The 17,004-nt window shown below is 40.0% G+C and overlaps 1 protein-coding gene and 1 non-coding gene across 2 annotated transcripts in view; both read right to left on the reverse strand.

The window, feature by feature from the left end:
• The window catches only part of GLCCI1 (glucocorticoid induced 1), a 241,277-nt gene that overhangs the window by 168,626 nt on the left and 55,647 nt on the right, over positions 1 to 17,004 (reverse strand). The gene's annotated exons all lie outside the window — the stretch shown is intronic.
• LOC127492711 (U6 spliceosomal RNA) lies at positions 12,894 to 13,000 on the reverse strand. Its single transcript, XR_007922408.1, has one exon. It is a non-coding gene; the product is annotated as a U6 spliceosomal RNA (small nuclear RNA).

A 17,004-nucleotide genomic window follows, 5' to 3' on the forward strand; every position in this document is an offset into this window, starting at 1 on the left:
TGGGTTAAACAGGAAAAGAAACACCCAAATTCCAAATGTGTGCCAGTTTGAGTCCAGGGTGTTCCACTTCCCATCCAGCTCCCTGCTAATGAGCTGGGAAGGCAGCAGAAGATGGTCCAAGTGCTTGGGTCCTTGCACCCATGTAGAACTCCATGGAACTCCAGGGTCCTGACTTTTAGTCTGGCCCAGTCTCAGCCAATATGGCCATTTGAGGAGTGAACCAGCAGATGGAAGATCTCTCTCTCTCTCTCTTACAGTTTCTCTGTAACTCTGTCTTTCAAATAAACAAATAAATAAATAAATCTTTAAAAAGAGGTGCAGAATAATCTATTACTATTGGGTCTGCTTTGTGCATAGAATAAATATTTTAACAATTTTTTGTTAATATAAACAGAATAGATTTCATGTATTTCATAGGTACAGTTCTAAGAAGATAACTATACTCCCATCCTTAGGACTTGTTACAATAATGAATTAGGACTAAAGTGTCACTTTGGAAAATCTGGAACCTCTTTAGTCCTAATTCATTATTGTAACAAGTCCTAAGGATGGGAGTATAGTTATCTTCTTAGAACTGTACCTATGAAATACATGAAATCTATTCTGTTTATAAATGCAACTAAGGAAGACAATGTTTCTTGCAATCTGAGTACATCAGCTTGGTGTCCTTTGTGTGAGACAAATACATTTTTACAGAAAATGTCTGCAGAAGAAAAAAAGTATTGCTTAGATACAGAGTCCAAGAATTCTTAAATATCTGGGAAGATTTTAAAAGTGAATATGGAAAAAAAATTGGATTTTTTCAGAAAGTAAAGTGAGCCAATACATTTCATTACTTATTTCTGGCTTTGGAAAAACTCTTTTCAAAAACCTAAACCAGCTAGAAAAATAATTGCCAACTCTTCCCACAATGACTGGTGCCATTTGTGAGGTTGCTACTGGCAGGAAGAAGACTTTTTCAGAAGTCTGAAAAAAATAATGCACAAATATTGTGGTCTTTTTATTGTCTTTATGAACAACTAATTTTTTCAGACCTTGGACCTGGGGGTAATTCACAAGGCTGATTATGAGAGCTCCCGTGGAAAGACTGCACACCTGCATTTGGTGAAACAGAAAGAAAACCTCTCTTGCTCAGTAATGTACCACATGCAAATTTGGGAATCAAAGCAGCACAACAGCTGGCATGCAAAGAACGTTTTGCAGATTCTTAGGTAGTACTAGTCTGAAGGCACTGAGAGCCTCCATCGGACTTGCAAAGGTGCACTGTGAAGTCTGGGTAACCTTAGCTCGAATCTGAAAGGAAATGACTTTTAGAGAAGCAGATAAATATTATGGCCGAAGTCTAAAACCCATTGCCATTGGAGACTGGGCACTGAGAAAAGTGGAAAGAGCCATTAACAAATCACTGATATAGTCCATCTGCTGTGGGAATGTATTTCCCAGCCGTTTTTATTCCAGGCACTTGCCCCCACATGAGAATTCAGAGCAGGGACCTGAGTAAAGGACAATAATGAGAGTGGGATTTATGTAAAGTGAGAGAGGAGTGTACATGCAGGTGTGAGTGTGAGCACCCCTGTGAAGACAGAAGCTCCCCATGAAAGGGCCAGAGACAGGGCTGCTCATGAAGTGAGAGTGTGAGAGAAGACGCCAAAGGGCATTCCCTGCCCAGGTGTCCCCTTTATAGGGTAAGGGGTGCTGCCCTAATTGAATATACACAAGGGGTGAAGGTTGGGTGGGGTTTGGCGTCCCTGAGGTTTTCCGGGAACATTTCATGGTGTATCCATGTGGAGCTCAGCTTACATGTGTGCATCAGTATCTCCTCTTTCCTGGTCCTGGAGGAGATTCAAGGGCATCATAGGAAAGTGGGTATGCCGGATGGGCAGTTGAGGGGGTGGAGTTACAGTCTAGGGTTAGAGACAGAAAATGTGGAAAAATTTCAGGCTCATTTATTCCCTAATTCCCTGCCTTTTCTGGGCCCCATGTCACTCCCATAGACTGAAAACATGTTTAATCTGTACTCTCCTAAATTTATTTGAATCTTTAATGCTAGAAAAATGTACATCACTTGAATTGGATGAAGACATGTCAGGGGCTCACTTTTTATATTTTCAGGTCAGGGTGGGCACATCTTCAGTCAATACCTAGATTCAATGACAGCTGCCTTTGAAGGCCCACAGCTGACTTCATCACAGAGGCTGCTAACCAGACCTGAGGGGCAGTGTTGTCTATGGAAAGAACTCTGGGTCACTTGTAATTTCAACTTGCTCATCTGTTAAATGGGTTAATAACACATGTCCTATCCACATCACACTTGTGAGCATCAAACCAAGACACAAGAGGAGAAAAGCATTCCGAAATGTGTTAGATGATGTACGAATGCAAGATATTATTATTAATGAATCAATTACTACTAACTATCCTTAATGTATGGATATTGCAGAACTCACAAATCCATAAGGAATAGAATGCAATTATAATCATTTGATCCTTACATTTATTTTAACTAATTACCATGTGTATCTCTTATCTGGGCAAGAAAGCTGAATTTCCTTTTCAGGCTATCCTTCTGCCTGTATTCTAGCTTGATTTTTCCATTTTTGCAAAACTGACTGAACTCAGCCAAGGCTTCAGCAGGGGAAGTTCCAATGTTGATTAAAGTGGGCTATTCTGCCACGTAGGTCCTAAATATAATTAACAAAGACAACAGAAGACAAAACAAAACAAACAAAACCAATGTCCCATTCCATGCAATCCCAGGATCTTGAGCTGCCCTGATTCTTGGTCCACTGACCAAAAAACTACCATTTTAGGCAATAATTACATAGACCATTGCTCTTCTGTGTAAGCTTTATAGTAACACATTCATAATGTACTAGGAAGCACTGGCAAAAATAATCAAAATTTAATTGTGCTTACAGAGTACTATTTATTGTTGCAGCTTTTATTTTCTCTTTCTAGAGAAACTCACAGTTGGGCATCTGCTCAAGCAATTCCTAGAAGCCTTTGGCGATGCAAGAAACTTTGAGGCTTAGAGGTGGATGAGCCCTTAAGTTTCACAGGCTTATCATTGGGGAACTTACTTTTCTTGCTTTTTGCCCCCTAAATAACTTGTCTTTTCCTATGAAAGTGGAGAGGCCTAGTAACTGAATATATGTTTTGCAAAGAATTGATAGACATTATAAATAAAATAATAATGACCATGCACAATGTCACCTTTCTCTTCATCTCTGGATGTGGTCTCCAGACTAGAAGTAGTGGGAAGACCTGACTCCCTTTCTGTGTTGCTTTCAGGTAACTGGACTTTCTCACTTCATACGCTTCAGGCAAAATACTTGAGTCAGCCACTCTGGGTCCAGATTTTTCTTTTTTTGATTTTTATTTGAAAGGCAAAGACAGTGACACACACACACACACACACACAATCTTCCATCCAATGATTCACACCTCAAATGCCTGTAACAACTGGGACTGGGCCAGGCTGAAGCCAGGAACCCTGAACTCAATCTGGGTCTTTCACAAGGTTGGCTGGGACCCATGCACTTGAGCCGTCCTCTGCCTCATTCATGGTGCGTGTTAGCAGTTAGATGGATTAGAAGAGAAGAGCTGGGACTCAGACGAGGCTCTGAAATGCCATGTGAGCATTCCAAACAGCAACTTAATTGCTTCACCAAAGGCCCACGGGGTCATTTTTGTGATTTGTAAAATATTCATCCTAGAATTGAAGCTCTCAAGGCCCTTTTCAGTGCTGAAACCATCATGGCCTGCTGAGCAACAGCTAAAAATGGTCCCATTTATTTAATGTATAAGTCCGATAAATACACTTATAAAAATTGAGAGTGACTCCCAACATTTACTATGACAAGGCTTCCAATCTCCTTTATTGAATTGAGTTTCCATTTATGTTTCTACAACTGACAACTATATAACAACAACAACAACAACACAGAGCCACAACTAAAATACTATTTTTGCAAACGACCATTCAAGTCAATCTTACTCGAAGCACTTATCTACCCCATGGGAATGGATATGAAGTATTTCACTGTGAACAATTGTATTTCGGAATTTCAGATGACACACACTACGATGAGCACTGGCATGCCTATTGGTATCAGAGCAGCAATGATAATTAGTAGCTAGCCAGTTCAGCTGGCTAGTATCTAACCTAAGCTCTATCATTCACTGGCCAAGTGGCCTAGAATCAACTTCAGTTTCCTTATCTGCAAAGTGGGAATTGGGCCACTGACCTCGCTCTTGAAAAGTACTAGCAATCATCCTGAGTCTCAGAGGGCAAATGACCACCTGGGACCATCTGAGACTCTTTGGGGATGCATTTGCTCTTTGGGGCCATTAGAGGAGCCATTTAGTACTGAAGCAATGATTTACTAATGTTGCCCCAATGGCCCCAAAGAGTTAATGCACTTTCCATATACCTCCCTCTTTATGTAAATCAGCCAATCTATCAGATGGCACTTTTGACAAATCAATTTGCTTGATATGGGTGGACATTTTACTTGCCTCCTCTTGGCTCATAAAAGAATCAAGGACCAAACCCCAATAGACATCTACAAGCACTCTGCATCAAATAGTAGTTTGGGATTGTTTATGAAACAGATTTGTTAACTGCTGTAACCACTCAGTGCCAACACTGGAGTCTCTGACCTTCAGAACAACAATGCTGCATGACAGTGTTAGAGTTACTTGATAGGAAGTCTTGATTTTATTGTTTCATTATTAATAATAGCCATAGGGTGTGAACATTTACCATCTGGCCTTCTGTCTTCCACTTGGATGATAGAAAGAAGGACTTTAAAGACAGTGAAAGTGGGGCAGACATTTGGCCTAGTTAAGATGCCCACTTCCCATATCACTGTGCCTGGATTTAAAAACCAGCTCTGGTTTCCAACTCCAGTTTCCTGTCAATGCAGACCCTGGGAAGCAGAGGTGATGACTCAGGTAAAGTCTCTGCCACCAACATAGGAGACCTAGGTTGGATTTTTAGCTCCTGGCTCTTGTCTCTAGGCCCAGCCATGGTTATTGTGGACAGCTAGGGAGTAAACCAACAGATGGGAGATCTCTCTGTCTCTTGAATAAGTAAGTAAATAAATGCATTAATATATAAAGATGGAGACCAGTACCTAGGTTCTAGATCCTTTTTATCTTTCTCTGCAAGCAGAATTTCCATCAAATATTCCTATTCTCCTGGACCATTAACTTTTTTATTTTTCACTAGTTTCTTTTAATCCACATGAAAAGCTCTACTTTTAAATAAACCATGCCCTTCCTGGACTTTATGACCCTCTTGGGCTCTCTCTCTTTCTTTCTTGCCTGGTAATGTTTGTCAAAGAGAGGTCTATGCTTACTGTCCCCATTCATTTACTCCATAACCTCTGAAGTCTCCTTGGAATGTGGTCACTGCTGACAAGGACTCCGTGTTCTAGGTTTCCAAGAACCTACCCAATGTCTGAGATCTAAACAAGAATTGTTTGGCTCCAGAATGAAAAGAAAGCTAGCAAATTTTAATTAGTAATCATTTCAAAGAGAAAAAATTTAATCCTCTACATTTTTAGGAAATAAATTCAATGTGGAATTTGAGCACTTTTAATGATTGCTAAAATATGAGGTAGGAGTTCCAAAAGCCAGATATTTTATTGACCCTGATCACAGTCTCCTAATTGCCAAACCCAGTGGACCCTGTTCAATCCCTATTAAAAAATGAAAAGCATTTTGAGATAATAACCATACCCTTCTTCCTCTTCCCATCTCCCTTGGCTTCTGTGATACCACTATATCCCAGTCTTTAACCCACCACCTTGACCACTCTTGCTCAGTCTCCCCTGTATCCTGATCTGCCTGCAGAGTTCCACCTGGGTTCCCATCTCATATTATAGACTTTTCTTGTCAATCTCATCCATACCCACATGCTAAGCTCATTTATTCTCTAAGCTCCATCCATATCCAACTCAGCTTCAACTATTCTCATGTTTGCCCCTGAAAGTATGCTCTTCCTCTTTGAGTAAATGACACAATATCCATTCAATGGCTCAATCCAGAAATCTGGGAGACATCTTAGATCTTTCCCTCACAACTTAGCCAATCATCAATTCCTATCTATTTCACCCCTACTCTTGAATATGTCCATTTTGCTCCCACAATTCCAATTTTGTCATTCCTGTGCTTAATCCCTTCTATGATTCCCAGTGACCTTGGAACAAAGCCACCCAAATGACTCATAAGGCCAACTATGAGCTGACTTCTACTTCCTCTCCTGCCTCAAGCCCATCCACTCTTCCACTAGACAGAACTTCCTGGATTCTCCAGATCTTGTTAGCTGCTCATTACCATTACACTCTCATTGTACTTTGGGCCTCACCTTCCATAACTTTCTTCATGTTTTTACTTACTTGTTCAATGCCTGTTCTTCCCAGTATTAAAGAGTGTCTAATATTTATTGAGTACTTCCTAGGTGCCACATAGCTTTATACTAATTATCTCATTTTAATATCACAACAATGAGGTGGTTTTTACTGTATTCTAGTTTTACAGATAGGGGAACTTCAGCCCCAAGAAATTTAAGACTACAGAGCTGGTGAGAAGTAAATTAAAACCAGAACAGAGGCAGACTGCACCCAGTGCCCACACTGTCTCCATGACCAATACTGCTTCAGTGATACAGCAAAACTTCACAGGAAAGAGGTCAAATCTTGATAGATCTCCAGAGCCCAACACAGGATCAACACACAGAAGGAACAACAACACAAATTGCTGGAATAACGAATGCAAGTCATCGTAGGGTGCTGTCCAGGGTCTTTCATCATCTCATCCTGAGCAACCCCTCCAGCCTCACCTCCAAGTGTCTGTCCCTGCTTCCTCATGTCTTGCCTTCTAGTCATATAAGCTGTTCTCTGAACAGGCTACAGCTATCCATACCTCTACCTTTTGTGTATTCATGCACTCACTCACTCACTCATCCATTCATTCACCCACTTCTCATTCATTCATTGACTTAATACCTACAGGCCAGATGGAGAATAGTCCTATGTAGGAGTAAGCTGCAGGATCCCAGAACAGAGGTTTCCAAGAAGATGCAGGGGTCAAGCCAATCTGCCAAGAGCAGTAACACTGAAATTGCATCTTCATTTCCTGAGAAGGTGCAACCCTGATTCATTTTCCCAGGCTCCACCCCAGTGTCCCTCCAGAGCTCTCCCCATGGCAGAGCTTGCAAACACTGCAGTCCATGTGTTTCGATGCTGGCCTCCCCCATCACACTGTGAGACCCTCTTACCCTCTTCATGTATATCAGTCTCAGTTCAGTGCGTTCCTGGCACAGAGGAGAATTCAATAAAGAACAGATATATGGATAAGTAAACAAAGGACCTTTTTATTCCTTTTCATTGTACAACTTTACACACTTATTTGAAACTACAGAATTTAGGTTCCTTTTTATTTATGGAATAATACAGTTTTCTAAACATACAAACACCCAAGATTATTGCATTATTTTATTTTAGATGTGGATATATAAATTATATAACACACTGTGTAAGCACACAGGCAAAGACACACTCATTCACCTGATTTTGTCAATTTGGAGACTAATGACTTGAGAAGGTAAGAATTCTCACCATCAGGGATGGCTGTCTGAAAGCTCTGGAAAAGCTACAAAATGCTACAAGACATAATGCTCGTGTATTTTTGAAAGACAAGAGGGAGGATCCTAATTATTCTCTCATCAATGAGAAAGGACTTTTTAATTATTACAAGCAAGCCCCATATGTTAGGAGGCCAATGTGCTTTGTGCAGGTGTATAAAAAATGCCATTATACAATGTGGACTAACATAACAGAATATCTCTCTGTTACTACGGCTCTCTTTGGGTTTGCCATGTGGAGGGGTTCCTTTAAATTGTAATGAAAGGCAAACATACCTCCATGTCCCTTCTCTATCAACACATAAAGAGCAGATCTGACTCTTGTGGGGGACCCAAGCTCTTATAGGAATTGCTGAGGTCAACACCTGGCATTATGAAATCCAGTTTCTGTTGGAATGCGCCAACCTGAGCTATAGCTCTTTCTCTCTTGTGGGATAGATTTCTCACCTGCCAAGTAGGGAAGCTGGACTAGAGCAGAGATCAGCAAATGTTTGTGGTAAAAAGTGAGATGGTCAACATTTTTGGCTTTGGCCCAAAAGGTCTCTGTTGAAATAATTTTCCTCTTTCCTTATAGTGTGAAAACCCCCATCCAATATATAAATAAATGGGCATGGGTATTTCCATTATAAAGGGGCACTCTTACCCACCAATGCAATTTTGTTTGCAGAAATAGGTGGTAGGCTAGGTGTGGCCAGTGGGTTATGGTTATAGATTCCTAGTCTAGGAGAACTAGGATCCCTATTAGCTTTTATGAGCCATGATATTCAGTTTCAATGATTCTATGAGAGCTCACAATTGGGAGACAGCTGGAATAAAATAAAAGAGAAGCATACTTTAAATAATTCTTGGCTGGATGAGATTACTATATTTGACTTATCTTTTTACTCAGAATCTTTTAGCTTTGTAGCATAATGCCCCTATTATATTTAGCAATTAGAGTGCCATCACAAAGTAAAATGTAAAACCATTATTCCTTGAAAAAAGAAAAAGCTTGCAGGATGAAATGATGCATGCAGGCAGAGTGGGTGATAATTTACTCATATAATCATTTCTATTTCAGTTCTATGGCAAGTATTTCTGGAGACAGCTCACACAGCAAGGAGATACTTAAGATGTGCATGCCACAATTAACCTTTTTTATATATGTTGTAAGAAATATCAATAGTCTTCCCTCCCTCTGTTAGTAGTTTTAACTTTACTTATGGTCAAGGGAGATGATTTGAATTAAAGAAGGATGATTATAAGAAAAAAAGGCTTTATACCTTGCTATTAAAACAAAATGTGCATATTCTTCCAGTCCTTTTATTTTATGCCCAGGTTCTAACAGTTGAATCCCTGTGTGTCTTCTCCCAGGTACAGGGGATTAGACACTCTGCAAATGCTTCTGTGGTGCACACACATCAGTGCTTCACAAAGAATGGTTCCTGTGGCAGCAGCATCAGGATCAGCATCAGCCCCACCTGGGCATCCGTTAGAAAGGCAAATTCTCCAGGCCACCCTGGACCTGCTGAGTCAGAAATGCTGGGGATAGGACCAGCAGGCTGAACAAACCTTCCAGTTGAGTCTAATGCCCACTAAAGTGTGAGAAGCACTGGTATAGGTGATTGCTTTCTAAAAAACAAGTTAAAGGGAATATTTGGCTTTATGCGAGGACCAAAATGACCCTGGAGCTTGCACATGCAGAAAGGGGTAGAGGAGGGCTGGGAAAGAAGAGAAAAAGAACTTCCATGAGTAGAAGGAACTAGAAAACTTCAGAGGTTCACCTTGCAGCTGTGGCTAATCTCACAGTCACATCTTTAGTCTCAAAGACATTCACCAGGGTTCTGTGACTCACAGGTGAAGACTCTGCTACGTGACAAGGACACAAAAATGATGAAAACAACTCACACTTCCCCTCCCACCATCTGCAAAGAATTCACAGTCACTGAGTGAAAAAAGAAGAGAAATAGCTCCCTTGAGAATGTAGAGTATACCTGATGGTTATGGTCAAAAGAAAAGGCTGGATGTCATGGGAGAGAAACCAGATGAAGAGTAAAAAGGAAAAAGAGGAGGGACTAAGAGGACAGAGTGAACAATAAAACACCGTATTTCTACTAAGATGTCAGGCGTCTTTTCTTTTAATCCCTGCAAGTACTCAATGTCAAGTGTTGCTTCCATTTGGAGATGCAAACCCCTCCCAGTTCTTTATTCCTTCATTGCTCCACTGGATAGAACCACAGGAAAACTGCAACCAAGCCTCCCCTTCCTCTAGGATGCTTACAGTCAGCAGAAAGCAGCAGCAACGCAGATACACACACCATGAAGCTACATGGTGGTCAGTGCTATAGCCTCAACGACTGTGATGTCACTTCCCAGTGTCCTTATGAAACTGGCCTCACAGGCCTTCCTTGCTCCTTCCACTATGAGAAGACACAGAGACAAGACGCCCACCTGTGAATCAACGAATCTGCTGCGACCTTGATACTGGATTTCTCAGCCTGCAGAACTGCGAGAAACAAGTCTGTGTCATTTATAAGCTACTACTTTATCATATTCTGTTGTACAGCCTGAATGAACCAAGACAGACAAGAGCAGCAATGTACTCTTACGCTAACACTACCGAGTCATTTTTCTAGTCTTGTTGCATAATTTTAATCGTGGAATCTCATAATAAAATCATCACTCGGTCCATAGGGACATATTATAGGTGGAATCAGACTACTAACAGCTAACACCATATCAAACATTGTTGTACTTTTGCAGTTTGGATGATTTTTGGAAGTCACGTTGTCAAATAACCTCAAAAGTTTGAAGACTTCATTATTTTAGTGAAGTATGTATGCTCCCTATATATATATATATATTTGAAAATACAAGGAATACAGAATAGAACAAAGAAAGAAGTAAATAATTCCCCAAAGTAAAGATAACTAACATTTGGTGAACAGAATGCATAAATACAAATGAAGGACAGATAATTAGAAAATGGTTTCAGAAAGAGGGATCATATGGCACATGGTATTTTTTAAAACAAGAATTCTTATTTTGGAATAACTTTAGATTTATAGAAATGTTGCAAAGACAATTTAGGGCATTTATACTCCTAACTAAGCTTTCTATATTATTAAGATCTTATCACACATGCACATACAAATATATATACACACACACATATACACACACAAACACACAGAGGGGCTACAAAAAGTTCATGGAAAATAGGCATTGAAATGTGTGTGTGTGTGTGAGAGAGAGAGAGGGAGAGAGAGAGAGAGAGAGAGAAACACAACAGAATATGAAGGCTGAGAGAAGTCCCAAGATCTGTAGTTGGTAGGCAGCTATAGACCCAGGAGAGTTGATGTGCAATTCCAAACTTAGGTAAGCTGGAGACCTGAGAAGAGCCAATGTTCAGTTCAAGTTCAAGGGCTGGAAAAAAGTGTTGTGTCAGCTCAAAGCAATCAGACAGGTGGAGTTCCTCTTTTTCAGCATTTTTGTTCTGCTCATATTTTCAATGGACTGGATGAGGCCTGCCCATATAAGGGGGGAGGCAGTATATTTTATGCAGTCTACCTACTAGCCTCATCAAGAAATGCCCTCACAAACACACACAGGATAACACTTGAACAAATGTCTGAGCACCTCTGGCTTATTCAAGTTGACATGCAAAAATTAGTCATATGTATGTATGCTATTTTTTAATCCATTAGTTTAATACAGTATCCAAATGATCAGATCATTCACTTCAGTGTTCACAGCAAGCAGATAGCTCTCTAGGCCCCACACTCATGTCCCCAGCAGAATGTTTTCCTGCAGTCAGCTGGGCTGGGAACTCAAATTAAAAAAACAATAAACACACACACAAACACACACATGCACACACAAATACAACTTAACTAAATGTCATGAGAACTGGTAAAATTACAAATGCAAAAATAGCTTGTTTACATGAAAACTAGGTTGAATGTATTAGAAAGACTATAAAATTATAGAGTAATACAGAGTTTACTCCAAAAATAGGTATGAGCCTAACAATGGGAAAATGTTGGGGACTGGGGGAACGGAGGGGAACTGAGGAGGATTCCGCACTCAGATTCCTTCCCAAATCTTTCTCAGTTCTCGTTTCATTTTAAGGAAATTGAAGCTAGAAAACCTAGAGAGCACATTATTTGTGTAGTTCATACAAAAAAGATAGCCAAGCAGCTCTATAATCAGGGACAAGATCTTGGCTCCAAATTGTAAAATTGACAAATGGCAAATGAATGCATAAAAGGTTTATTTTAAAATGAAATACATGATTGGGAAAGATGGAAAAGTTTTGGATAGAAACTGGTGATGGTTGCACTATACTGCTAATGTAATTAATACCACAGAAACATATACTTAAAATAGTTAAACTGGTAAATTTTATGTTATATATGTTCACAATAAACATGCAAAAAGAAATTGTAGATTTTTTCAGATTTTACACTTCAACAAATGCTATTCATGTATACAAGTGGTTGCATTAGATAAGAGGGTTTATTCTGTATTAATTTTTTTGGTTTAGTTTAATAGAAGAAAAGGACACCAATATGAAACTGAATGAACTACAGGGAGATGATGTCTTTTTGAGATTAGAAATCAAGAGATTTTAATTCTCTGACGTTGTTTTTAAATTTAAGAGAATAGAAATGAAAACATTCAGAGGTTAGAACACTGGCTGTCACTCCTGGGAAGTACCAGTCCCTCGGCATGCATTTAGAAATGCACAGATGTGGTTTTGGTCAACACAATTACAGGGATCCTGGCAGAGACGCCAAACGTCACATACTGTGCATGACAGACCTATTATCAAGAACATGCCCACCTCAAATGTCAATATCCCTCAGTGACAAGCATTAGGGAAAAGCCTATATATACATAAGGTATTAGTATACATATTAATTTTTCTAATAAAATGCAATCTGGAATTCAAAAGCTTACTAGGATAAAACCCTATGAACAGCATTCAACATTAAAATTATTTCAACATCTCAAATAGGTTTTAATTCCATTAGCTTCCCTTAAATGCTTTAATGCCCAGGCTTCAAATAATTGACATATCAGTGAAGAAATCTTAAATTACCAAAGATGCATGGTCTATTAGGTATCTACCAGATATGCAGTATCTGTAAGACAGTCACATCAAAATTTAGGAATGGGGATTGGTAGGTACAGCCTATTGGACTAAATATTTCTATAAAAGTTGAAAAAGAGGGGAACAGGATTAAATTCATCCGAAATGAAAAATATGGAACATTTCACAAATCTGCACATCATCCTTGTACAGAAGCCATGCTAATCTTCTCTGAATCATTCCAATTTTTGTATCTGTGCTGCCGAATCCAGCCCTCAACATGTGTTTAAAATTATGTTTCAGTTTTTCAGTATCAATTCCTCATAAATTTGAGAAAAGAGATGCTATTTCACTTTCTTCCATAATCCCATTTTTGTTAGTCTTATTATTATTTATAACATTTAGGTTTCTAACAATTACATCTTGTTCTGAAACTATAATTCAAACTTTGTTTACTCTTGATTCTATTTAAATGATTTGAGACTCACTATAAAGCTGAGGGTGGCCTGGGCAGGGGGTCTAGGGTCAATCGCGCTTTGCCTTTTTCAAATGACTTGTTTTCTGCTAGTGTACATTTATTATTATTATTAAAGCATTTTATTTTAAATATATGTAATAATTGAAACATACAATAGATTAAGTATGAAATATGTCTATTGTAATCAAAATAAAATTAAAACTTAAGTAATCATTCAAGCCAAGAACTACAAAAACCACTAACGCTGCATTTTCTGAGGGATCCTCCTCTGTTCCACACCCCTCTCTCCCCCTGAAGAAGCAAGTCTTCTGTATGTTTACTCTTCTCTTTCAATATTCAAAACAGTTTTTTTTTTTGACAGACAGAGTGGACAGCGAGAGAGAGAGAGACAGAGAGACAGAGAGAAAGGTCTTCCTTTTCCGTTGGTTCACCCCTCAATGGCTGCTGCGGCCTGCGCATCGTGCTGATCCGAAGGCAGGAGCCAGGTGCTTCTCCTGGTCTCCCATGCGGGTGCAGGGCCCAAGGACTTGGGCCATCCTCCACTGCCTTCCCGGGCCTCAGCAGAGAGCTGGACTGGAAGAGGGGCAACCGGGACAGAATCCGGCGCCCCAACCGGGACTAGAACCTGGTGTGCTGGTGCCACAGGCAGAGGATTAGCCTATTGAGCTATGGCGCCGGACTCAAAACAGTTTTCATCAGGTGCGTGCATATCCTGAAACACTGCATCACTGCATTTTATTTCTAAGTTATACAGGAATAGTATCAGATTATATGTATACGGTCTTTCAGAACATTCTTTTCCCATTCAACTTAATATTTTAAAAGACTTATCCAAGTCTCACTGTGTTAATACACAGCACTCATTTAATAGCAATATTGATATACAATTTACCTAACATAGAGTTTAGTCATTAGAGCATGTAGTTCAACAGCTTTCAGTGTATTTAGAGTTGTGCAATCATCACAATATTTTAATCCTAGAGTATTTTTGTCCCCACCAAAGAAACCAACACGCAATGTCCCTTTCCCTTACTCTTCCATCCCTCAGCCTGACTTTCCGTCAGAGATCTGCCTTTGAAATCATAAAGGCATTCTGTATTTTGTTCCATAAGTGTTTCTGTTGTTTGCCTTCACATTTAGTCTTTTGTTTTTTAATTCAGTTACAGCAAGAGAGACAATGAGAGTGAGGAACAGAGAGGGAAGGAAGAAGGCTGCGACGCTGGGCCAAGCTGACGGCAGCAGCCCAGGAGCCCAGGACTCCATGCAGTCCTGCAGCGTGGATGGCAGGGATCCAAGTACTCCAGCCATCACCTGCTGCCTTGCAGGATGTTCCTTAGCAGGAAGCAGTTTGGAAGCAGAGGAGCTGGGACTCAAGCCCTCTGATACAGGATGTGGGTGTCCTGGGCAGCATCGTAGCCACTGAGCCACAATGCTTGTCCCACATTTAGTTCTTACTCCAGTTCAAATTGTTATTATTTTGTTTTTCCCTTTGTGATAACTGTCTTACCATCACTGATCTACAGACTCACCTTTATTGCATATCAAATTTTTGTATGTGTTGGATGTATTCTCTGTACCATTCTGTTACTCTCCATTTGTCCATTTTTCTAAATCTCTCCCAAAATACACCACCTTAATTATGCAAAGTTGGGGCCAGGGTTGTGGCATAGCGGGTAAAGCACCTGCCTGCAGACGCTAACATCTCATATGGCTGTTACGGCCACCTGTGGAGTGAATCAGTGGATGGAAGAATTCTCTGTCTCTCCCTCTTTCTGTAACTCTGACTTTTAAACAAATAAATAAATCTTAAAAAATTATATGAAGTTAAACTTTAAAGAAAACTTTTTATAGAAAGTTTTAGTACCTGGCACAAGTTGTCACATTCAATACTTCAAAAGTCTTAGTTGTTTTTCAGGCGCTTTATCTACCGTACAAATTTTGTAATTAGCTTGCTCATGCCATGAAAAATCTTGCTTTTGATTTTAATCTATAGGTTAACTTGAGAAAACTGTTATCTTTACAATATGAAGTATTACAATCTATAAACAAGGGATATCTCTTCATTTATTTAACAGAACTTTCAATCAAATTACAATTCTCCTATTTTGTGTTCCTCTTATTTTCTTTGTGTATATTATCTTATCCTTTGCTAAATATTTAAGGTTAGTGCTTAGCTCATTTTAAGAATTATTTTTTTAATTATTTATTTTATTTATTTGAGACACAGACAGAGATCTCCCATCTAACAGTTCATTTCCCCCTACAACAGCCAGGGATGAACCAGGCTGAAGCTAGGGCCCAGAACTCAGTCTGGATCTTCCACGTGGTAGCAGGGACCCAAGTACTTAAGCCACACCTGCTGCCTCTCAGGGTGCACATTAGCAGGACGCTGGAATGAAGAGCAGAGCCAGGACCTGAACTTACAGCACTCTGACGTGGGATGCATGTGTCCCAAGCATGGACTAATTGCTATACCAAATGCCCACCCCTCATACCTTTTTCCTTTCTTCTTTTTAAATGAGATCCTGTAAATTTTTTTAAAGATTTATTTATTTATTTATTTGAAAGGCAGAGTTACAGAAAGACAAAGGCAGAGAAAGAGAAATCCTCCATCCGCTGGTTCACTCACCAGATGACCGCAACAGCCAGAGCTGAGCTGATCCGAAGCCAGGAGCCAGGAGATTCTTCTGGGTCTCCCACATGGGTGCAGGGGCCCAAGGACTTGAGTCATCTTCTACTGCCTTCCCAAGCCATAGCAGAGAACAGGTTCAGAAGTGGGGCAGCCGGGTCTTGAACCGGCATCCATACGAGATACCAGCACTGCAAGTGGCGGCCTCACTTACTAGGCCACAGCACTGACCCCTCATACTTCTTTTCTAATGAAAGCATTTAGGGCTGATATTTTCTCTCAGAAACACTGATTTTTGATATGTTATATTTTAGCTTTAAATACTTTTAAAAAATGATTATTTCTTAATTGACTCATGAATGATTAAGTATTCTTTCCAAAGATATATGAGTTTCAAATATCTTTCTGCTACCAACTTCCATCTTTATTAAATTGCCATCAAATATCATCTTTTCAAGGAGTAAACTTTAGATTCAGAGTTCTGTTAAACTCTATCAGTGATAAACTGTTTTTGTTACATTGAAAATGTTTTTTTAAACTCATCTCAACTAATAATAGCTGTTTGTGCACTACACGTAAATGTATTATCCCATTGCCTTCTGTTTTCTGTTGTCACTGTTGAGTAATCTTCTGAGCATGAAATGTTCATGACTTTGATGTGATGCCTTTCCTCTGGCTACTTTAAAAATCTTGGCCTCTGGCCGGCGCTGCGGCTCACTAGGCTAATCCTCCGCCTTGCGAGCCGGTACACCGGGTTCTAGTCCCGGTCGGGGTGCCGGATTCTGTCCCGGTTGCCCCTCTTCCAGGCCAGCTCTCTGCTGTGGCCAGGGAGTTCAGTGAAGGATGGCCCAAGTGCTTGGGCCCTGCACCCCATGGGAGACCAGGAGAAACATCTGGCTCCTGCCATCAGATCAGCGCGGTGCGCCAGCTGCAGCGGCCATTGGAGGGTGAACCAACGGCAAAGGAAGACCTTTCTCTCTGTCTCTCTCTCTCACTGTCCACTCTGCCTGTCAAAAAAAAAAAAAAAAAAATCTTGGCCTCTGTTACTCTACTATATACTAGGCTTTGAGTTTCTTTTTACTTATCCCTCTTGGAATACTGTGCTTTCTGAAACTGAATTAATCGCTTTCAGCATTTCTAGAAATTTCTCAACTCTTGTAATCCTCTGAATA

This window comes from Oryctolagus cuniculus, chromosome 16 (genome assembly GCF_051225735.1).
Source record: "Oryctolagus cuniculus isolate XC-2025 breed Fujian yellow rabbit chromosome 16, ASM5122573v1, whole genome shotgun sequence".
NCBI classification, from domain to species: Eukaryota; Metazoa; Chordata; class Mammalia; order Lagomorpha; family Leporidae; genus Oryctolagus; species Oryctolagus cuniculus.